Source organism: Harpia harpyja, chromosome Z, assembly GCF_026419915.1.
Source record: "Harpia harpyja isolate bHarHar1 chromosome Z, bHarHar1 primary haplotype, whole genome shotgun sequence".
Taxonomy (NCBI): Eukaryota; Metazoa; Chordata; class Aves; order Accipitriformes; family Accipitridae; genus Harpia; species Harpia harpyja.
In genome coordinates this window covers 93,287,644-93,311,110 of record NC_068969.1, presented here as the reverse complement: position 1 = coordinate 93,311,110, position 23,467 = coordinate 93,287,644, and the positions used below count along the sequence as shown (strand labels likewise).

Genomic DNA, 23,467 nt, shown 5'->3' with positions numbered 1-23,467 from the left:
AAGAAAAAAAGTCTCTAGAACTGTCCTGCAAGCAGCAGGCTCTGTACTTGAATTAACCACCCAAATACCGTCTATGAAGGTCATAATGCAAAAAGGAAACCCTCACTGACAGCATCTTCCTGTCTATTACCTACTACTCGATGCTGGTGTATATTTACAGAAAATTGTTAAATAATTACAGCATCTACTAAAACACATCCTTGACGAGTTCTTCCTAGAGCCCTTTTCCACCTCCCTTTTTAAACACTTCTAGTAGTAAACTCACAATCCAAAGCAGATTTCCCCTGTACTAACAAACACTCATTAGAACCAAACCTTGCTGGCAGAACAAATGCAAAATTCATGAATACCGATGTATTTAACATAATTAATGTCAGTGCCCAAAAGAACTATTAATTTTCATGGGTCTTCTTCATACACCTTTAAAAATGTGATGTATTACACTGAACACATCATATACCCTCATGAAGATTACGTGCATGAAACTAAATCATTATTCACTACAATGAACTCACACAGATAACTGATCAAGGACAAAACACAGCAAAGGCTAGGAGAATATTTTCTTCATAAAGAAGGTATTCCACCTCTTGCACAATCAAGGTGCTCACAGGGGACCTATAAGTCATGGTTAAATAATAATCCTGGGGAGTAAAGTCTTAACAGTGGATAAACAAACTGTGAACTCAGTAGCAACATTGTTTTTAAAGCTTACAGTTTTCTTGCCGATTCATCCCTGTACATTCATGTTAACAACTGTTTTCTCTCCAGTGGTTTAATTGATTAAAATAATTTTATTATACTTAGACCAATCACGTCCCACTTGTATTTAGTTTGGATTTTGCAACTTGTCATATCTGATTAATGGATGTCAGTCAAGTCCAAAAGTTTGTTTGTTTTCTCCAGTTCTATCAGTTGGCCTAATTAAAGACACCACCTCTTCCACAAACCTTGTCTCAGTTGTGTCACACAGTATAATAGCCACGGCATTGTGACTGTACTCTCAAAATGCACTGAACTGAGATAAACTTTAATTGAACCACTTCTCTCCTACTTTTACAGCTAATGGAATGGGTATCCGAGGAAGAGGGAAATAATACCATAAATTTTAACTTCAGCTAAAGAGAGACCAGTATATGAAGGTTGAAAAGCAGTGCCCTACAGGCCTTGTAACAGCAACTGTATTTTACACTGAACGTTTTTCCAAAAATTGATAGGTTTCTGTGCCACCTACATTTAGATATAAGTGGGTTTGTCTCACCAACAGTGAAAAACAAGGCTACTTTTTTTCTTGATGAAATATTTTTTGTGCAAATTCAAAGGGGAGCTTTCTCACCAAAGTTGTGTGCCTGTTTAATCTGAAAATATGCTGTCTAATCGCAACACTTTGAAGTGTGTTCATGAAAATGTGTTGATGCTGTCACAATGCTCAGCTGTAAACTCTGCTGTGTTGCTAGTAGCACAGTTAATCAGAATCTACATATTTTTGTAACCTGAGTTTAACAAAGTAAAATATTTAAAAGATTTTATTTATACAAATCATAATAAAAGAAGTGATTACAGCTCAAGACTAAAGTGCTCTTCTCAAAGCACTTGGTAAAGCCACTTTCTCTGTTTAGAGTTTTTGTTTGTTTGTAGGCATGGAAATGAGTTAATACACAACTATCTTACCTTTGTGGCCTGGAAAATCAATATTTCTTCACTGATGCAGCATATTACTCATATCTGCCAGGTAAGGCTTATATTGAAATACCCTTTTGATGAAAGAAACCAGGATATGAAACCTGTGAATTAAAACATTAAAAATATTACTTTAGTTTTATCGTTTGCAACTACCATGCCTTAGAACTTAGGACAGATATAACTGAAAAAATATCTATTTTAAATTTTAAAAAGCCACTCTGAAACCATTCCTGCCAAAGGAAAATGAAAAATGTCTATGATGGTTTTCAGTTATGCTACTCATACAAGGGCAATCTTTTATATTTTGTTTGCTTGAAGGACAAGGGATAAAATAGTTTAAAAAAGAGAACATTTCTTGGCACTTGAACTATGTCACTTATATTTGTAGGGTGGGGAGAAGACGGAAAAAATAACTGAAGAAAGAGAGCTGAAGACTTCATGAAGAGGAGAAACAGGGAAGACAAACTGATTCTTGTTTAATTACACTTAAAATTGAGTTTCTTATATAATGAAAAAAATCTACAACTGTTTCAACAGATTCTAAAAAAAGTTATTTTCCCCAAACTAAAGTTATCTTTTATCATGAACTCTATTTTGCAGATAGAGCACAATTAAAATGATTGGTTTTTGAACTCCCCTAAAAACGTTCCAAGGTAGCTTTTCTGCAAATCAAAACCTCTTTACTTAAGGTACAATCCATTAGTGTAAGAGGCCTAGAGACAGGATAGTTCATCTCGCTGGACTGTCTGGATCTCCTTGCTTCAAAAGGATTTAACCTGTGGTTCCAAACATGGTGGTCCATAAGAAATTCAACCTTAAATATCCTTGAGCCAACACTGAAGCCAGGAATTCACATATTATTAGTCTTTATTTTTATGTGACTGAAATTATTCAGAGAAAATAGATGACAAGGAAAAAGTAAGGAATTAGTTAAGAGTGCACATATGCAACAGTGTTGCTAGAAACTAAGAGATTTGTATTGTCAGTGTTATCCTGTTTTAAGAAAAATTAATATTCAGAATAGAGATAAGGAAGATAAAATGTAAAACCAATGCAATTCATACTGCAGTTAAAGAAATCTGGATTTATTTAATGGTTAGCATGATGGGTATAATTACCATAAATGTGCCTATATAGAATAATTCTGGAATGATATTTGTGATAACATTTACAGTGTCTATTTACCAATCACCTGTTCACCAACTTGTTAATCCAGAACACATTCTCATGAGTTTTCATCAGCTTAAAAAACCCACCATAATTAATTTTAAACAAACTTGCTGCAAAAATTCTTCTTTCCTACCAGTGGAGAGAGGAGTGACAGTTTTCCTACAGGATGCAGCACCAATTACTGACCTTGGAAGAGCAATATAATCAGTACAGAGCTTCTACAGAGCTACTGTAGAGCTAGCGTAACTGATTTCCTATAGAAAAGCTATTCCATATCTGATTAGAAGTTGGTATTCTTTTAGGATTGCTTTTTGGACACAAATATCCTCAGCAGCATTCATTGTTACCCTTTCTGGATCCAAGAACCTTACCAAAGGCAGTCCAAAACCATCGTAAGTGCATAGGCAAAATACTGAACAAATACCTTATTTTAGGCAACTTCATAGTTGGCTTTTTCTGCCAACTTCATGTTCAACTCTTTGCCCTCAGTGTGGCCAGAAGCAGCTCTGCAGGAGCTTGTGAGCAAAGGACTGACGGTTACGACCTGCAGCTGTCCGTGTCCTCACACGACATGGCTGCACTTTCATTCCTCTCCGTTTATTTTGACCGGCGCAAGATTCATATGAGGGCATCAGCTGTCAAAACAGACTCAGGCTAAGAGGCTGCAGCATAGCTTAAAGTGAGTGTTAAGGGGACTGTCCAGGAGCGAAGTGGTCCAAATCAGGGAAGAAGAAAAGTGCCTTAACACTACCTTGTTGTCTTTCCTCCTCCATGTGAAACACCGTGCCAAGTGTTCCTCAGTCAGAATTCAGGAGCTCACCCATGGTAACCAAGGAAGAGAAATACAAATGAAAAGTCACAATAAAATGTTTAAAAATAACTTTAAAACATTCCTAACCATTTCTGGAACACAGCATATACAAAATAGGTTTTGGTGTTACAAAGGTTTTCTATTGGTACTTGCATAATACTCCAAAACTTAGTCACGCAATACATTGACGTGCATTGCTGTTTGATATAACTATTTGAAAAATTATGCAAGCAAATACAGAGAAAGCTTCTTTGTATGGTGTAATGCAATATTTAACCACTAACAAATTTGGGATTGTATCAAAGTTAGACTGAACAGAGGTTGTTTACTTAACTTCTCTTTAAATGTAGTAGGAAGTCATAACAATATATTTCTAAGACTTAATTGCCACTGAATTATACCAGTTATGTGTTGATTTCACCAGCATAAATATGGTGTAATCCAGTTGTGAAGCAGATCAATTCAGAAAATGTTACAGTAAGACACCTCGAATAGATGATGTGCAGATTTAAATTATGGAGTATCTAAAATAAAATTCAATATATACTTGTTAAAGAAAAGATTACTTATTGTGTCTTTATGTCTTTCAGGCAGTTATTACTTCCAGTAATTATTATTTAATACTTATATTGCAATGATGTCCAGAAGTCCCAATTCAAATCAAGTTAAAACCCACTGTTCAAGTCACTACCTGAGTGTTTAATGAGCAGAAGCGCTTACCCTGAAGGCCTTTCAGTCTAGCTCTTGGAAAAGTGGAAGTGCACAAACGCAACAAACAACAGTGGTAAGAATAGTGAAAAGCGGCAATCAAACTTTGTTGCTCTGATAAACTATGTATACATTGTTCAGACCATTGAACTTTTGAAAGGGACAGACACAGAGGTGGCTGTTTCACCAACTGTTCTTTCAGGTTAGCTGCATGTTGTTGCAGTATTTACTAATGTTCCTGTTCAAATATAAAAATAGATATTTGAGTGAGAGGATTTGGGGCTTGGTGTCTACTGTGAAATCATGCATAAAGAATTTCTTTAAACCTTCAGTGGGATCAGTTGCACAGTTGCAAGTCTCACTTGAAAGACTCGTTATGTAACTCTATATTTTGTACTTTGTGCACTTAATCTGTAATTATTTGGTAACTGGGATACCAGCTCTGGGAATTAATGTTGCTGGGGAATCTGTTGAAGCTGTAATCTAAATACTGTCTTGGTATTTATAGCACTTTCAAATCCCTGGGATAACTCCTGGTATTTTCTTAATTTGTATAGATAGTTGTATCTTGTATATGTAAAATGTCTTCAGGAGCTGCGGTCTAGCTAGCTATAGTTTCAGCAGCCTTTGGCTAGGCATTTATTTTTGATGGCTAAAACTGTAAGTGAAATAGTAGTATCTTCCATTGAAACTAACGTTACAACTATAGTAGATTCACTATGGGAGCAACAGTTGCTATACATTTCTCACACCCATCTATTCCCCAGCTGCATTAATGAATGTATTGGGCAATTTGCAGCAAATGTTGCCAAAGAACATTTTCACATAAAAAAAGTTACAATAATTCACACATAAAAGAGGTGCCTTGAAGAGTTTGTGATGGAGGACGTCAGTTACAGAGAACCGTTCATATTAATTATGATAAGGATACATTACAGGCTATTAGACAGGAATGATAAATTGTTCGCATGGGATTAAAAATTTAGTAATTTTATTATAGCACCAGTGTAGTGCACTACAGTGAGAAATTCTGAATCTGTTGTCAGTGGGGGTGAAGTTCTCATGCTTGGCCTTAGTCCAAAGCTGACTCATTTGAAGAAAATGGCTTATCTGAACAAGAAGAAATGGAAGTGATTTAATGTTTTGGGAAGTACATATACATATATAATTTTACTTTGTAAAAACTCTGATGGTTATATTTAATTTAGTTTAATTATTTAAGTGTAGGCATAGATGTAGTCCCCAAAGAGGACTGTATGCTCTGTAAAGACAGAGAGAGGATCTGTAGAAAAGTAAAGAAACAATAAGCAAATATTATTACTCTAGTAGAAACGCATGCTTATTTTCTGTATCTGGAAACAAATTGGATATTCGAACATACAATTCCCATACACAGGCAAGAAATTTTAAATAAATAGTATTGTTAAACATAGTGGGCTTTTATAAATGTGATCAACTGTATGTTTTGTTGCTAAAGATTAAACCGTCCAAAGTCCTGTAAGAAGTTGGGTGAAGCAACTAATGATCCTGAACAGGAAGTATCAGTTGGAGTTACTTTCAGGGACTGGTGAGGTTTTAAAGGACTTTCCACATCTAGTCCTATGCTAAAATTGGTGGCAGGTCAATTCTAACCTGACATACCATTTTCCTTTTTGCTGTTCAGTGGCTCATGTAAAACGGCGGTTTTTAGCATTTTGTCCATTTCTCAGTAACAGATTATCATAACGAAACACTACCCCAGCTTAGTTGGTGGCAGTCCCAGTAGAGAAGCCAGGGATTAAATGGGCGTGAAAATAAAACTACCTCTGTCCTTAGACATGGTCTCTGCAGAACACAATTAAGGAGCATAAGGTGAGCAGCATGTACAAATCCACCCTGCTGTCAGCTTTGTGCACTGTTTTGTGGCCAAACAGAACTCCAGGCTCCAGGACTGTTAAAATGGCATATTGCGTACACAATAGGTTATCAAATACCCATTTCAAACAATCAAGGAAATTAAACAGAAAAACATTTCCATCAACGTACTGTTGAGATCCAACAAACGCCAATATTGCAGTCATGTGACCTACAGTAAACCCACTGGCTGCTTTTCAAACATATTTGTACATGACTATGTTACAGTTAACAGCATTTTCAGTAACGTTGTATTGTACTGAGTGTGTTGAAATAACTGGAAGAGAAAATGCAGCTGTATTCCGGGGTTTATGTGACTTGTTTGTGTGACTATGTATGTGGCATTACTTTAATTGTCGCTGCTTGCATCAAAGTTCAGTACAACATATCCAAACGTCATGTTTCGGTGGAGGTTGTTACGTTTTTGCCCCAGATGCGTCTGTTCCCCCAGATCCTGGTGACTGGAAGTTAGGGAGTGTAAGGCGCAACGGAGTGGTAGCTGCAGGGACAGCCATGAACGTAAGACAGCGAACGCCCGATATGTGATCAGTCATTCCAGCAATCTGGATGTAATATGTGCAATTATTAAATTAGGAAGGTGAGCTGCTTATGCCCAAGGAAACATTCGTCATTTGGGATTGAGTTTGCCTGGGCAACCCTCGCGCCCCTCCAGAAGGCAAACTACGCCAAAACCGGGGGGCGGGGGGGGAGGGAACCAGCGACACCTGCACCCCGCCGCAGGGGTCTCTCAGTCCCGAGTGGCTACCGGGCCAGGAAGGGCCCCCGCAGGTCACCCGCCACCGCCCGGCCCGGCCCGGCGGCGCCGGGCCCGCGGACAGGCCCCGTCCCCGTCGCGGGCCGCACGTCGGGCAGAGGCGGGAGGGCCCGTTCCGCGGCCGCGGGACACGTCCCCTCCGCGGCGCGCCGCTCCCGCCTCCCCGTCTCCGCTCCCCGGGCCGCCCCGCCCCGCGCCCTCAGCCCGCGGCCGCCCCGGCCCCCGGCCCCGTGCCGACGACCCCCGCCCCCACCGCGCCCCATTCCTCCGCAGCCCGCTCCTGCCCCTCCGCCGAGCGCCATTGGCTGCGGCAGCCCGTCCCTCACGACGCCCCTGGCTGGGGATTGGCTGCGCCGCGGCCTCCCGCGCTCAGCCCCCACACCGGTGCAGGGTGGCGGGGGGGAGGGGAGGCCAGCGGGACCCGGCGGCGGCGGCGTTACCCGTCCGTCCTCTCCCCACTCCCGTCGCGGCCAGTGGGGGCGCGAGCGCCGCGCCTGCCGCTCCCGCGGCGGCCGCCTCCGCCAGGCACCCGGCCCCGGCCAGGCTCCCGCTCCGCCTCCCCCTCCGCCTCCCCCTCTCCCCCGTTGCCGCTGTGGTGCCTCCCCCGGTCGGGGCGGCGGTCTCTCCCCCGGTTACCCCCCACCCCCACCCCGGGGCATTCCCCCTCCCCACAGCTCCGTCGCCTCCGCGGGCCCCCCCCGCTGCCGAGGCCGGGGGGGGAGGGAGGGAGCGAGGGAGGGGGGGAGGGAGCGAGGGAGGGGGGGAGGGAGCGAGGGAGGGGGGGAGGGAGGCTGAAGCGGCGGGAGAAGGGGGAAGTGTGCGAAAGGAGGCGGGGAGAGAGGGCGGCGGCGCCGGGCGGGCAGGTGAGGCAGGCGGCCATCCCTCTCCCCTCTGGCCCTTGGCGGCGGCGCGGCGGCAGCGGGGAGGTGTGCGGGGAGCCGGGGGGGAGAGGGCGGTCGGCGGCCCCTTTCGGGCAGCGCGGCCCCGGGAGAGGAGGCGGGGGCGGAGCGGCGGCGCCCAGCGCGCCGGGGAGGCAGGCCGGCGGGCGAGGGGCGGCGGCGGGCCGGGCCGGGCTGGACCGCGCTGCCGGGGCCGTCTGGGTGGCGGGGGCCGCTGCGGTCTCGCCGCCGGGCGTCGTTTCTGCCGGGCGGTCGCGGCGCCGGGCGGGGCCGGCGCGGCTCGGGGCCGCCCGCGGGGCAGACCCTGGCGCGGGGGCCGGGAGGAGCCCAGCTCCGCCGCCGCCCTCCCCCCGTGCACACGCACGTCGCACGCTCCGCGAACGCCCCCGTCCTCGTCGAAAGCTGTTGCATCTTTTTTTTTTTTTTTTTTTTCCCCTCCTCCTCCCTCCTCTCCTCTCTTCCCTGGCCCCTTAACGAGAAGAAAACTCGATTGGATTTAATATATTTCCTTGGGGTCGGAAGAAACTCCTGCCTGCTGGATCTTGTTTAGGCGCCCGACGGACAAGGTAAATTAAATGGAGAAGGCTTGGGGAGCAGCAGCAGCAACAGAAAAATCCTTCCTCTACCGAAGGGGGTGGGGAGAAAGGAAGGAGTTCACGCTTCATTTTGATATCCTGTTTTTGGCCTTTATTTTTCTGTGTTTTCGCCTTCCGTAGCTTAGCTGTCCTTTGTGTTTCTCCCCCTCTCGCCGAAATGGTGTTTCTGTGAACGTAGTCGCTGGTTTCATGGAGGCTGAGGAAAGAGTCTGGGGAGACCGAAAGTTTTTAAGCTCCTCAGGCACAGAAGTTTCTTTGTTCGGTCGGTGAAGGTATTGAACTGAAACTGCTCGACTCCGTGACTCTGGTGCTTCATCTCCTTACCTTCCAAGACGATTGCTAACCCTGCGATTATAATTAACTTCTCAGGAAATAAGAAAGTCCTAAAGGAGGTAGTATCTTTTATTTAATCGAAAGATGTTGAGGCTTGGCGCTCGCTGCCTGTGCCTGCCGTTTCTTGTTTATCTTTCACCTTGTTTTCTGGAATATCGGTTAGTGTCTGGCTGGTCTTCTTCAAGACAGATGTTAGATTTCCTTATAAAAATGTGCTCTCCTTGTCCTCTGTAAATGCTGTCGCAGTTTTGCCCCTCGACTGCTGCCGCCACCTCTCTTCCTCCCCTCTGACCCTTCTCTGTCCTCAGGATGACGAGTTGGACTGCATGTTTTTCTGCCTGTATAGGAGAGGTCTGTATTGCATTTTGATCCTTGCAAACTTTATCTTAACCTCCATTAAAAAAAAAAAAAAGCTAGCTAGTGGTTGACTTCTTAAAAGTTTGTGCAGTTGAGCCTCCAAGTTAATGTAGCCTAGTTTGGTTTTGATGACCACTTTCTGCTTTATAATTTTTGAAAGGAGTCCCGTTTGAACCTGTTGGAGGGGAAACTAAATGTGAAGTTCTGGTGTAAGGTTTTGTACTGCTGGTGCTTAAGTTAACTTAAGTTACGCCAACTAACTAGTTGCATATAGTGAAAGCAATATTGCTCACCACGGATTCATTTCACATGCCTCAAAGAGGCAATTATTGGTTAGTTCTTTTGTGAAGGCAAGGAATTTCTTGTATTGTGACTGTTCAAAATGAGCTAGAAGCCATAGCTCTGTGCTAGCTTATTTAAATTTTTGTTCCTGTTTGTCAAACTCAAAAGCAGCGCTTTGGTCAGATAGGATGTGTGTGCTTTAGTCTCTCAAGTGTCTGAGATGTGGTGGTATTTGTGAGGCTTGAACAAAGTAATTTCTATGCAGAATTTTTAACACTCCTACATATGTAGTTCTTTAACAGCATCAAGTAATGTAGTGTTTGATGAAAAAGTTATTAGTCCATCTCCATCCGTTTGATATACCATGAGGAAAAATGTTAGCATTTAACTGACCTAAAGTGGCTTCTATGGCTGATAACAAGTAAATGATTTGGCTTGTGATTTATGGACTTATCTTTCCAGGCAGTAGTAAGGGTCATTCTTAGGCATCAGAAAGGGCTGAACAAAATAAATGGCAGTGAACTTTCGTTGCCTTATATGGCTGATGCTTGGCAGAAAAGCAATGAAGTCTAAATAGAGTAATCCTTTTACAAAGAACGATCACTTTCCAAAGCAGTGTTTCAGTCCCAATAATGACTTGAGATTCTTGGAGGGGGGGTGGGGAATTGTAGGAGTGCATGACACATTTAGTTGTAAACCACTATGTTCATAATGGATGCAATTTTGTTTCTTTTCAGACCTTTTGTGTTTCTCATGATGCACTTGATATTTTTCAATGCCATGTAGAAGAATAGATCATTGTAGTGGAGCCACAACTTTTTACGCTAGTGTTTTGTCACCATGGTAGCTATGGATAAGGCCCTTTTTAGTGATGAAAGTGTAATTCAGTACTGCTTACAGCTAATGGTTATATCATAGAATGCCATTCAAGTCATTAACATAGTTTAGGGGTTATGAAGGAGTGTATTCTTTCTTGAGATCAACCATGTCAACTAAAAATCAGTCTGACATTGATATTCATATTATGAATAAAGTGGTTTAAGTATACACGTGGTAGCTCATCTTGCTTGAAACAACGCTTTCATAGGTACATGTCAATGGCTTGGGGAAACGTTATTTTGACCTGGCTGTTCCTTGCTCATGAATTAAATTAAGCTCAAGTAAACATCAGTAATTTTAAGTAGGTATGCTTGCAATCAAAGAGCTAGAAGTTACAGCATATGGTGTACTATGGAGTATGATTATGATGATTATCATGTTAGTAAAAATATGAATAGATTTGTCTTATGAATAAGCCACCCAGTAGATAATGTTTGGTGTAAATGTAGTGCTCTATAGGGTATCCATTTGCATATCACATTCATATAGAATTGATGAGGTGGCTCCATGGAGAAAGTATTATGGATTGAAAGTTGCACAGTGTATTAAGCTGGTGGTGTAAGAAAACCAGCTTATGGTTATGATTTGTCCTCAGTGGAATTCGTTCAGAGTCTGTAGTCCCAGGCATAAAGAGCCATGCTTGGAACATCAAAGCTAAGGAGAAGCTTGCACATATGTAACATACCTTATACGTAGCATGTTAGCAGTAGGTTCTGGAAGTAGAACGGGATGGGAGCAAATTCCTCAACTCAGCTTTCCTGTAGGGGTATAATGAATCACTGGCTGTCTGCTTTGTTTTCTTGTTTTGTTTTTGTCCTTCCTGCTCCCAAGCAAAAAGGAAAATCTTCTAGGGAAAATGTTACGTAAAGATCAAATGGCTGATACGTCTTCTTTTCAGCAGATTCTCCCTATGGAGTAACCTGATCTGCTAAAGGAGGGTCTGACATGTACTCCACATAGAGGAATTGCAAATCTAATGTTTTCCGAATGAGTAACTAGTTGAGTTGATGGAAAAGCTACTCTTATGTATATGAAAATAGTAGACTGTATTCCTATGTGAGCATGCAAATGTTGATGGTGACAGTTGATATGGGTAGTTAAATGTGAATTATCTGGGAAATGAAGGTTTAGAAACATTGCTATTTTACCTTGTCAACCTCTGAGAGTAAGTAAAACAATATATCAGTCAACACTTTTCACATCAGAATGGAAACACTGAAGGTAATATGTTTATCAGTTTGTGCAGTAAAGAGTCCGTAGATAACTTCTCCCTGCTTCCCTCCCTGCCACTGCCCCACATGTTTAGAAAGTGCAGTGTTTGTGGTAGCCTGTTACATGGCTAGCTTCGTGTCTTTGGAACATCTGTGAAGTCCAATGCACACTTGTGAAGTATAGGTTACATTTTCTACAACTTCTAAAAGTTTAACTGTTTGTAAGAATTTTGCTTAATGTTTTGAATGCATAGGGAATATCTTTTTGTTAGTGTTGTGGTTAGCTTGTGAACGGTTCTTGGCTGCTCGCACGGCAGACTCTGGTCCAGTTCTGGACAAGAAGTACTTTTTTCGGTGGGATGGGGGCTTGTGAAAGCTTCAAACGTATTTTCTGCATTTCTTATAGTTCTCTTCATGTATTGGGGACCAGCTGCAGTGTGCTGCTGAGAGCCCACTGTATCAGGACAGCTGGCATACTTGTCTCCTGCTGAGTAAATATCAGTAAAAATTAGTGAGCCTAAATAACACTGCCTGGTGTACTTTAGTAATAATTAATTGTTAAGCAATTCTATTGAGTTTAGGATTATAAGGGAACAGGTGATACATAGAGAAACTTGACTGCTCCAGTGACAAGATAGGTATGGGTTTTTTTGAAGGATTTTTTGTTGTAAAAAGATTACTTTATTGAAATACAGCCTTAATTTCTAATTAAGAATATAATGTTCATGTATTGTGAGTAAAACCTTATAAATGTCAAGATTTCAAAGTAAGGATGCTGATTTAGGGAGATTTATAAGTCCCATCTTCTGCCTAAGAAAAATGGAAAAACTGAGTATTGCTATGCTGGAATTAGTAGTATTTTTATTATATACTAATCTTGGGATAATTCTGCTTTTTCTGCTGCTCTCCCTCATTAGTTACCACTTCTTTTTAAGATACTTGTTTCTCTGATGCTTAAATTTCAATATGGGTATTTGGCTTATTATTCTGTTTAGTTTCACCTGTACTTCCCCTGAAGGTGATACAAAAGCATGATGTTTCAATGCTAAATTGCACCTTCCACCTTTAAAAATACATTGTGACTTCACATAACTGAGAAATAAAGCTAAATAAACCTCTTCATTTGGTCTAGTGAAACCAAACTGAAGTGTACTTATGTTGGAGAACATCAGCATTGTGACTAGATTCCGTAGGGTAGTTTAAGTTGAAAAGTAGATTAGTTCTTTCTGTATCCGGAACTAACTTGTAGATACTTGATACTAAGCGATCATTATACATAGGAACAAAAAGTGATGATTAAGCAGAGTCTGAGGACAATGTGAATGATCTTGGCTGCTGTGGCTGTCCTGGAAGTTGTAATAATGTCAGAAGGTAGCCAAGCCTTTGGAGCTTCATGCATTTGAAGGCTCAATCTTGTTAGATAAGAGAATATGTATTCTCCTTCCCTCTTTAGCCACTTCAGAAGATAATGAATGGGATGCCCATAGTCATGAAAATGGCCAAGAAAACATTAGGTAACAAGTCTTGTACAGAACGTTGATTAAGGAAGGTGGGGGAATGCTTTGTGCCTTCCTGTGTTCTGTATCAGTCCAATGATTAGGCACAGGCTAAACCCTAAAAATTACTTATGATAGTAAGGACAACTTCTGTCCCTGTAAGACCAAAGCTACCAGAAAGAAGGTGATTCCAAGATGCACAACTTTTTTCATAGTTTCTCAATTTTTAAATATACAATATTATATACTTTTGCATCTTTTGTAAATAGAACTATGGTTCCTCAAACTTTTGTTTCAGGCTTTTGTATAATTGAATTCTGCAAGCATAAGGCTGTATTATCTATGCAAAGTAAAACAACTGCTAAAAGCAAACATTCTTTAAGATTCCCATATTTAGATGCACATTGTGAGAAGAATAACTGGAAGAAACTGTAGATCAGTATCTTCAGAGTGATCAGTTCAGAATTCGCTGGGTGCATGGGCTCCTTTTCCAAACAAAAGTCTTCTAAGCACACTGAATTCTCCAAGTTTGTATAGTTTAATACGTACAGTGCTGTGCTTCATATCTTGTAGACCCCGTCATGAAGTTCACTGGGGTGGAATGAACAGAGATACATACACGTGGTCCAAGTAGTGAATGGCCTGACTGTTCTGGGCTATCATATACTTCAGTGGGAGAGACTGCAGCTGTCTGAGTAGAATTTCCTTTCTGGGAACAAACAGGTAGGAAGGAAATACTTGTTTTAGGAGTGTTGAGTTTTGTGTTCTCTTAAAATTGCACTTCAGAAGTAGATGGTTGGGGTATAGTTGTCTTCCTGTGAGCTTCTAGTGCTCAGTGGCTGCTGCTTGTGTCAGTTGTCTGGGGCTAGCTTTAGGAGTAGAAGCAGCTCTGAAGTGGTTTGAAGTGTTAGTAAAAGTTACAAATACTTGAAATGAAACACTTATAATTTAACTATTAATTTGGAATGGGTGATTTTTCTGGGTGAATTGGCCAGGGCTTTACTCTCCTTGGTGGGGAAAGCTCCAATGTTAATAACTAAATTCAAAATATTTGACGTTCTGTGAGTGTGTTAAAGGTAGCTGCAGAAGAATAGTCTTGGTGTCTGAAGTACTGTGCTTTGAGTTTTACTGCTGCCTTTGGAGCCTTCTCATCAGTTTTCAACTCAAGTTGGCATGAGAAGTTCCTATAGCAGCTGCATAGGAGGCTCTGTTTTCTCAGACAGTTCTGGAAGAAAAGTTCCGTGTTCCTCCTTAGTCCTCTGTACCATAATGTGGTGTATGAGTTTAGTATAGTTGCAGAAATTATTTCTTCAGCCTTCCTTGCCCTCCTTGTCCTTGGAGGTTTTCAGTACATACCTTCCAAAACTTCCAAGCCTCCTAAGAAGGAGAGGGCATAGTTGCTTCCAGCTACATCAGTACATCTGAACAAATGTCTGAAATGCAATGCCAGATGCCTGTGAATGTCAGTCACAGGTTCAGTTATCCAAAATCCAGTTGGCAGACAGTCAAAAGTGATGGTCCCCGGGGCTCAGCATTGGAGCCGGTTCTGTTTAATGTCTTTACCAGTGATCTGGACAAGGGGCTCAGGTGCACCCTCAGTAAGTTTGCAGACAACACCAAGTTGGGTGAGAGTGTTGATCTGCTTGAGGGTAGGTGTGCTCTGCAGAGGAATCTGGACAGGCTGGATCCATGGGCTGAAGCCAATTGTATGAGGTTCAACAAGGCCAAGTGCTGGGTCCTGCACTTGGGTCACAACCCCATGCAATGCTACAGGCTTGGGGAAGAGTGGCTGGAAAGCTGCCTGGCAGAAAAGGACCTAGGGGTGCTGGTCAACAGCCGGCTGAATATGAGCTGGCAGTGTGCCCAGGTGGCCAAGAAGGCCAACGGCATCCTGGCCTGTATCAGAAATAGTGTGGCCAGCAGGAGCAGGGAAGTGACTGTCCCCCTGTACTCAGCACTGGTGAAACTCCACCCCAAATACTGTGTTTGGTTTTGGGCCCCTCACTACAAGAAAGACATTGAGGTGCTGGAGCATGTCCAAAGCTGGTTAAGGGTCTAGAGCACAAGTCCTGTGAGGAGCGGCTGAGGGAACTGGGGTTGTTTAGCCTGGAGAAAAGGAGGCTGAGGGGAGACCTTATTGCTCTCTACAGCTACCTGAAAGGAGGTTGTAGTGAGGTGGGTGTTGGTCTCTTCTCCCCAATAACGAGTGATAGGATGAGAGGAAATGGCCTCAAGTAGCACCAGGGGAGGTTTAGATTGGACATTAGGAAAACTGACTTCAGAAGGGTTGTCAAGCATTGGAACGGGCTGCCCAGGGAAGTGGTTGAGTCCCCATCCCTGGAGGTATTTAAAAGATGTGTAGATGTGGCACTTAGGGAAGTGGTTTAGTGGTGGACTTGGTAGAGTCAGGTTAACGGTTGGACTTGATGATCTTAAAGGTCTTTTCCAAACTAACTGATTCTACGATTCTAAAATGACTATGGATGTCATCTTAGGTGTTTGGATCGTGGAAAGTGTTTCCAGGCTTGACTGGAAGACTTATGGTAGGCTGCTAAGAAACTTTTTGAGAACTGCTGCTTTTTCTGCACATGTGACTAGTCATCCTGGCATTACTGTCCCTGGGAGGAGAAATGGTGGTTTAGAAGATCAACCTAGTTGTCAGCAATTTGATCAAATTACTGCAGGTCTTCTGTCTTTACTTACAGGTAACCTTGAGGTTGGGATGGAGGTTTATATTTGAAACTGAGTATCGGAGAACTCTTAAATAATAGTTCTAACGCAAATTACAGGGCTTTTTTCCTGTATGGAAACGTTATGCTTAATAGTCTCTATGTGCTTATGCATGCTTGTCGTTAAACAAAAAAGCTTGGCTGCAGAAGTATTTACAAGGTCGAGGCCTGTATTTTCAGTAAAAGTAAACTGCAAAGTATGGCAGCATAGTAGTCTAAATCTTTCAGTGACTGAATTGCTCTGTACTCACTTTCCATGCTCATGTTACAGAGTATAATATGCAGGTGTTGAATTTACTTAGTTTCTATTTGGCCTATGAGGTAGGTGTACCTGAAGGAGGAGATGAATGTGCAGACAACTGTTGATGTGCACTGATACCCTGCTGCTGGTATGTTTGCTTGCTGTGGCAGATTAGACTGTGGTGACCTGGAATATCAGCTTGGTAGTTAGCTCCTTTTAGGAGAACATACTCATTTTGGGTTATTACTGGCCACATAATCATAGGTTATGTTAACCCTGGAGCTGTGGGTCATTTAATTTCTGAGGTGCTGTATATTTTTGTGGGGTTGGCAATAAAGTTCATCAGCAATAAAGTTCATCACTGAGGGAGAAAATTCAAAAGTTCACATCTTTCTGATTTATAGCTATGCAGCCTTTATACCATTTATTTCAGTTGTGCTTTAGTAAACTTACACAGGGTGATTTATTTTAAGTAATTCATGAATTCTTTAGTAGATCTCCTTCTGGGAGGAGTTAGAGGCAGAGCAGAGGGAATTGAGTGTAGAATGCTAGAAAAAAGTATTTGGAACAAACCTAGAATTTTACTTTAAGCGCACTTTTGTTGGTTCACATATGGATGTTGGGAAACTATTAAAAACAAGGTAACAATTAAGGTAAGGACTCAACTCTAAGCAGAAAGAGGAGAAAAAGATGATTAAACCTATGTGTTTCCATCCTTTCTGGGAATGTGGCAGGAAGGGGAAATCAGTTGGAACTCTGAATTTGGCAAGCCATCTGGCTCTGATTTTGACGGATAAGATCAGAAATGTTGGTATGGGGGAAGGAGAAACTATCAGAGCTTTACTATTTTACTATACTATTGTTTAACTATAGTGCATCTTATTTGTGTCTTTTCTTTTAGGAGACTTTTTTTTCTGAACGATGTTTTGTGAGGGAGGGAGCTTTCTGTGACTATTAGAAAATCCTGTTCTTCCACTGCATTATGCTTAATCTAGACATTAATGCTTTGGGTCCAGTACCAGAGATTTCATCTCAATAAATGAAAATACAAACAATACAAGTACTAGAAAAGCAAGATAGACTTAAAATATATTTTAATAGACTTAGATGAGAATAATTTACTCTTCTGCTTGTATTTTTCTGGGTGAGCTCCTCTATTATTCAAGGAGCACTTATTTTGTCTTGCTTTACTGAAGCAAAGCAGAAGTGCTGAGGATGACGGCATTCCTGTGTGCTTTTGCAATGCTGCTCTTACTAGAGAAAGACAGTAGAGCAGGCAAACATTTCTGTGGGATTTTCCTGTGGGAAATCTGTGGGATCTGTGAGAGAGGTATTATCAAGATTTGAAATGTCTTGTAGTCTTTCATGACATTAGTGTTGCTGAATTGGTTTTGCAGCAGCAGCCTGTGACGCCTTAAGGCAAAGATTATGGCGCTGTCAATGGAGCAGGTTAAAAGAAATTGTGATGGGATGGGAGAGAAACACCTCTTTAATCAATACTTTTTTCTCATCCTCTTTCTTACTTCTCTTCCTGTACATAAACAAGCTGATCAAGAACCAACAAAAGCCGATCAAGAATCAACAACCAAAACAAAACTTTTAAAACGGTGGTCACTTTCTCTTCTCTGTCCCAGATGGAGTGAGTCCCTGCCTATTTCCACTGAATTAAAATTTGCTCATTTTAGATCCATAGATCATCCCTCATTCCATTTGTGTTAAATCTTGACAAAGTTTTAAATTTTGGCTTCAGAGTATGAAATATCTACAGAGGAATAACCTTCACTCAAAATCAGAATGTTACTGATTTTCCCCAAACTTGTATTAACTTGTTTTTAATCTTCGAGAAGTCTGAAGGGAAGTAGGCACTGGACAATGCAAATTATTTGAAATCATAATTATGAAATTTTCCGATATTCCTACGTTGTGTTATTCAGTTCCATTTTCCTATTCTGAGAAAGAGGCTGACATGTTAATAGCAAATCAGCACAGCACTGTCCCACTTCTTACTTCAATACTGTCAAAGTAGTATTATACCTCTTTTTTTCTCTTGCTAGAAAGCACAGGATGTCAGAAGTTAAGTAACACTTTAAGCTGGGTTATTACTAAATCAACTTTCAATTCAGTTTTGAGGCTATAATTTGCACTGTCACAGGAAGGAAGAATCTTAGTTCAACTTAAACCTCCTGTCAGGTGAAAAACTTGGGTTTTGACTTTAGATAGTGAATTAACTATGTAGATAACAGCACTTTAAGAGAAACTCTACTTCAATACAATTGTCTAAATTCCAAGTAATTCTTAAAATTTTTATTATAAGCAGTAAGCTGTCATTCTTCCCTATCTACAGAGGCAAAAATACCTTGGAAACCATTCAAGAATAGCCTTCTGTTAATTTTGTTATAATAGTTGATTGTCTGATCTCCAAAATGCCTGATGTAGTAAAATAAAAATAACATAACAGCTCTTCTATTTAATTATCATCTGTTGGCTTAGAGGAACACAACACTAAGTAAAGAGAAAAATAATTTAGTATGAAAATATTAGCTTAAATGTTTCATTAATGTGTTGGGAATGAAAAGAGATTATAAGTTGACAAAAATCAAATTACCATTGTGAGAGCAAAACTGAATAGATAGAGGACAAGAATAACGGTGCTTAGCCACATGGGAAATGTGGAGAATCTTGTGGTTAGAACCACAGTTAATGTAAAGAAGAGTAATTCTTGTGCATCAGAATTGTGAGCAACTAATTGGAATGGAACAGGATTTATGTATCAGTTGTAAAATGAATGTAGAGGAAGACAAGAGGTACAGTTCAGGGATTCCTTGAATCAGGGAATCCCATACTTGCCCCAGGGTGGTAACTGTTAAACCTGCTGAGAATAATGTTGAGCTAATATGTGTCATAATTATTGTATAAACTAGAGGGAGGAAGATGCTTAGAATCTGGAAGAGTCTGGGTTTTTTTGTTTTTTTTTTTTAAACTCTGGGCCTTTATAGAAATAGGGCTGTTCCTTATCATAGCAGTGAAAAAGGTGTATTAAAGCAAAACTCTTTGTAAAGCTGCATTATAAATAAAGGCTTACTGGTTTTAGTACTGCATTTTATACTAAACAAATGTAAAAGGAAAAAACAAACCAGCTTGTTGAAGTGAGTAATGCTTACAAGACAGAGACAGAAGTGTTCTTTAAGGGGGGAGTATTCTAAAGTAAAATGGAAATCCAGTTGTATATGCTACTTCTTTAAGTAGTGACTTTAATTAGGGCACTGCATAGTGTTTTAAGTGTCAGGATGCATCTTTATGTGTGTTTTTTGGTAGGATATGTGGTTTTGAAATCTAACAGTCCCAAAGTGGGGAATGAATACACATATCCACATGCACTCCTCTTTTTTGAACTCTGATCTGTGAATGTGTTTCCATTTGTGTTCCTGTTATCACAGACTGAATTGTGTAGCCTGTCTAGATTTGGTGCAGCAGTTTTTCTGGGCAGTCTATCCATCTTAGTTGCTAGAGGGTTTTGAGTGTGGTTCCTCCTCCCATGTATCTAAACTCTGCCTGCTTTGTATCTGAAAGTCTTATACTGTTTTGGGCCTGCTGTGTTCTTGTGACCTCTGTCGTTTGATCCATCCTAGTTTTAGCTAGGAATTGGGGCAATTGCTTTTGTTGGGGGAATGCATGTAAAGCAGGACATCAGGGGCTCTTTTGTCATAATATATGGACCACACAATTTAGAAAGCAAAATAATGAAGTAACCAGAAATCTTCTGATAAGAAATAGTTCATTTTTTTCCCGCCCCCCTTTCTGTTTTCATTTGTGCTGAACTGTTATGTATGGCAGATTGCCTGAATTTGTGCAGGCAATTAGGTAGAGTCTGGTTAATAGATGAGAACTTTTCTTGTATATTGAAATACTGCATATTTACAGCAGTGCAGCTTGCTTGTTTAAAAACCTTTGGTATCTGCTGCAGATGGCTGCATAGTCTAAGGAGTGGCTTCCTGGCTGCATTGTACATGAAGTGCCAAACACGATGAGAGCAGTTTTGTTCTGGAATGCCAAAATATATTGAATCCGTTCAGGAAGCAACATATGTCAAATGAATAAAAATATCACACTCATGCGGAATGGAGTGTGGTAGCTATGTTTTTCAAATCTGGTTTCTTTCCTGAATTAAGGGGTTAAAAAGGACTTCTTGTATTGAGGATAGTATTAAACACCAATTGCTGACTTATACTTTTTCAGCATTTTTACTACCGTTTGTTTCCCCATACCCTATTTTTTCTTTTGATTAACGTATGCCATAGATGGAAATTGAAACGAGGAGGCTATCAATAGGAGTGCTGTATAGGAAAAACAGTATTATGTTTTCCTCCTTGGATATCTAGGCCTGTGTGCATTATACAGATTTTTGGTGGGGTTTGGGGGTTTTTATTTGCTTGATTTTGGTTTGGAGGTTGGGTTTTTCCTCTTTTTTTTTCTTTTCTTTTTTTTTTTTTTTAAGGCTGGTAGCTTATATGTTTCTTTACATCCCTGTGAGAGTTGTATGTAATTGCTTGATACTGCAGAAAACCAGTGTTGATGAAAATAAAAATGAGCAGTGAAGGATGTTGCTTCCACCCAAACTCTTAATTCCAGCAAATTCTTGAGACAGGAAGTGGGAACATTTACAACTTATAGGTCCAAATATTGCAGGATTTTATTATGATAAAGAGACAAGCCCAGGGCAGTGTGTTTTGTTGAATATTACTTCCTTGTTTGCAAAGGAGGTGGTACTCACTTTGATTCCTCCTAGTTGGATGGCAAAGATATTAGAAGTTGCATTGACAGAAAAATACATGTCTCTCTAGAAGCTGTAATTCCATCTGATCAGTTTCTAACTAATATTTTGCATAGATCTTTCTTATCTGAAATAATTTGAAAACCTTGATTTTATAGCTCTCTTAAACCCGGAGGAATGAAGTATGTATCTTTAAAGCAATTTTGCTTGTTCTTTCTAAAGGTTGTTTTTCTCATTTGCTTCTTCTCTTCCATCACTATGATTAGACATACAGCTAAAAATTAAATTCAGTGAATTATCTTACGTAAGGTCCTTACTGGTGTTCTGTCCTGTGTAAGAAGTGATAGGTCCCTGAAAGAGGAGAGGGTGAGAGCAAGTGTTTTCGTAGCTGTGGAAGGCATGGATTTACTTAAATCAAATGTTTAATAATAACATAGCTTCAGCTGAAGCCTGACTATAGCAGAGGCTATAATAACTGTCATTTCTAAGCTTTTTTTGTGATATTAAGAACTCAGTTGTGAAGCAGAGTTGGAAGCTTGACATGTTCCTGTCTCCCGGATTAAAAGAGGACGCGCTGGTGTTTCTTTTTCTGTTTTAAATTCTACCCTTCCCACTTCCTGAAATTTTTAGCTGTCCCATAGTAATGATACCACCAACTAAGTATGTGCTCATCTGCTGAGAGATGAGGTGTACAGTCCAAAACAACTTCTGGAGTTGCTTGTTTGTGTCTAGGTCCACATCAGCTCGGTTCTCATGTGGTTTTGTATCTGTTCTGGCAGTCCACCTGTCTTCCTTGATCATGATGTGTGTTAGTTTGCCTGGTCTCAGCCGCCTTTGAGATAGTTATGAGAGAATCTATAGAAAACATATTCAGATGTACAAGAGCTTTCCTCCTTCTAAGCCTTTGTTCTCCTGTGAAGTGTGGTTTTTATCTTCATTCTAGTCAGCAAATTTTGTGTTTCATAAATGAATAGTGGTCCCGTTAGCTAAAGGGAGGCCTGACCCGCTCAAGCACAATTCATTCCAGTGGTTCTACTCATCTCCCAGGTAGCAGTGGCTACTATTCTGTAGCTATTGAATTGTAGGAAGTACCAGAAATAGTAGCACAAGGAAATGTTCTATCAGATCTATGTTTTCCTTTTGTCGGTTGGTGTTTCTGAAATGTACTTCCAGGGCACCATAGCGACTATCTATGGGTGTCCGCCTGCTCCTCTCACCTTAATGGTGTCTTTTACTTATCTAGAGTCTGTCCTGGTTTGCTGATATTTTCAGTGTGAAATATCAAGCTAAAAACTTATTCCCAGTTCAGTCCTCATCATCACTAGTAGCAGGAATTCATTTTCAAATAAACTTGGGAATTAGTTCACACATCTGCGTTCAGGTTGGACTTGCTACCATCATAGTGTTAATGCAGTTCCACAAAACCTAATCTTAACACAAGGTTGGGTTTTGCTGTTCAGAACCTGTAAATGGCGGCAAATTGCAGTACATCTGCAAAAGTTATAATATGTTGTCTCTTCTCACTGTTTGACCAACTTAAGCTCTCATCAAAGCCTTTGCCATTTCTGGTTTTAATAGACAAGTAAGGCTATGGAGTCTACAGATTCCCCCCCCCCCCCCCCCCCTTTGGAGTTCATTCCAAATTTTCTGCTAACATCTTTCTGTGCTGTTGATAGTGTTGTAGAACCAAGTTCATGGATTTATCCAGTATCTCTTTTATTACCTATCCATTAAACAGTTGTCTTGATTTTTTTTTTTTTTTAAGGTACTTTGCAACTTCTACTTTGTGTGATTTTATTAACCATGACATATAATTGATGTGACTTTAAAAAGCATATTGGCTGTTACGCTTTGTTTCATCTTTTCTTATGGTTTCTTCCTGGAACGTGTCCCTTCTCCTTAGGCTCTCTAAGACATTGATAATGTTGACTTGGGAGCAGACCAGAAGAAAGCATCATGGAAGAATTTTTTTTTAAATTTAAAAAAAAAAGCTGTTTCCATTTCTTCCTATCAGAATTCACTGTTAAGTGTGTTTTTCAGGTGTGTGATTTGGGTGGCTCTTAGTTAATCAATTAGTAGGAGGGGCAGTAGAAGAGGAATTTGGATGAGAAGCTTGTGTGCACTGCAGAGATGCTGGTTTCATCCATACCAATTATTAGACTTGCTTTACATCCAAACACCTAAAAGTTAACAGAAACTATCTTACTACATGGACTTCATACAGGAGATGTATCTAGATCAGTGGCACTGTTGTGTATTTCAAGTCTCAATTTTTCTTTTTACAAATCTGTTCAGTATTCAGGGTTTGAATTACAGGTTGATATTCATTGAATATTTTTCTACAATTCTTTTTTAACCTTAATATTACAATTAGTCCCAACTGGACAAATGAAACTCTTTATCATGAGCACTTTTTCAAAAGGCACCTCCTTGTATTGGTCAATTTGGAATTTAAGAGGGGTTTTTCTTTGGTTGAATGAAAGTAAGCGTAAATAAAATTTTAACTTACCATGTTGGGGATGATGGTCTGTTTTGTATACTTTAGGCTTATTCCCTCAAGCCTTTTATAAATATGAAGCATTGTTTTGTAGGCAAGTAATTGACTTTTTGTTGCAAAAACATGTGCAGCACTT

General features: G+C 40.6%; 1 protein-coding gene across 16 annotated transcripts in view; it reads left to right on the top strand.

Moving 5' to 3' along the window:
* The first annotated feature begins 7,813 nt into the window (after window positions 1-7,813).
* ERBIN (erbb2 interacting protein) overlaps window positions 7,814-23,467 on the top strand; it is a 134,831-nt gene continuing 119,177 nt past the window's right edge. For 4 of the 16 annotated variants that reach the window (XM_052775712.1, XM_052775715.1, XM_052775721.1 and 1 more), the window contains exon 1: window positions 8,238-8,505. The gene's annotated coding sequence lies outside the window, so the exon portion shown is untranslated. Of the gene's footprint in view, window positions 7,904-8,235; window positions 8,506-8,655; window positions 8,928-23,467 lie in introns of those variants that run through there. The other 12 variants (XM_052775719.1, XM_052775716.1, XM_052775711.1 and 9 more) reach the window with 11 other exon arrangements.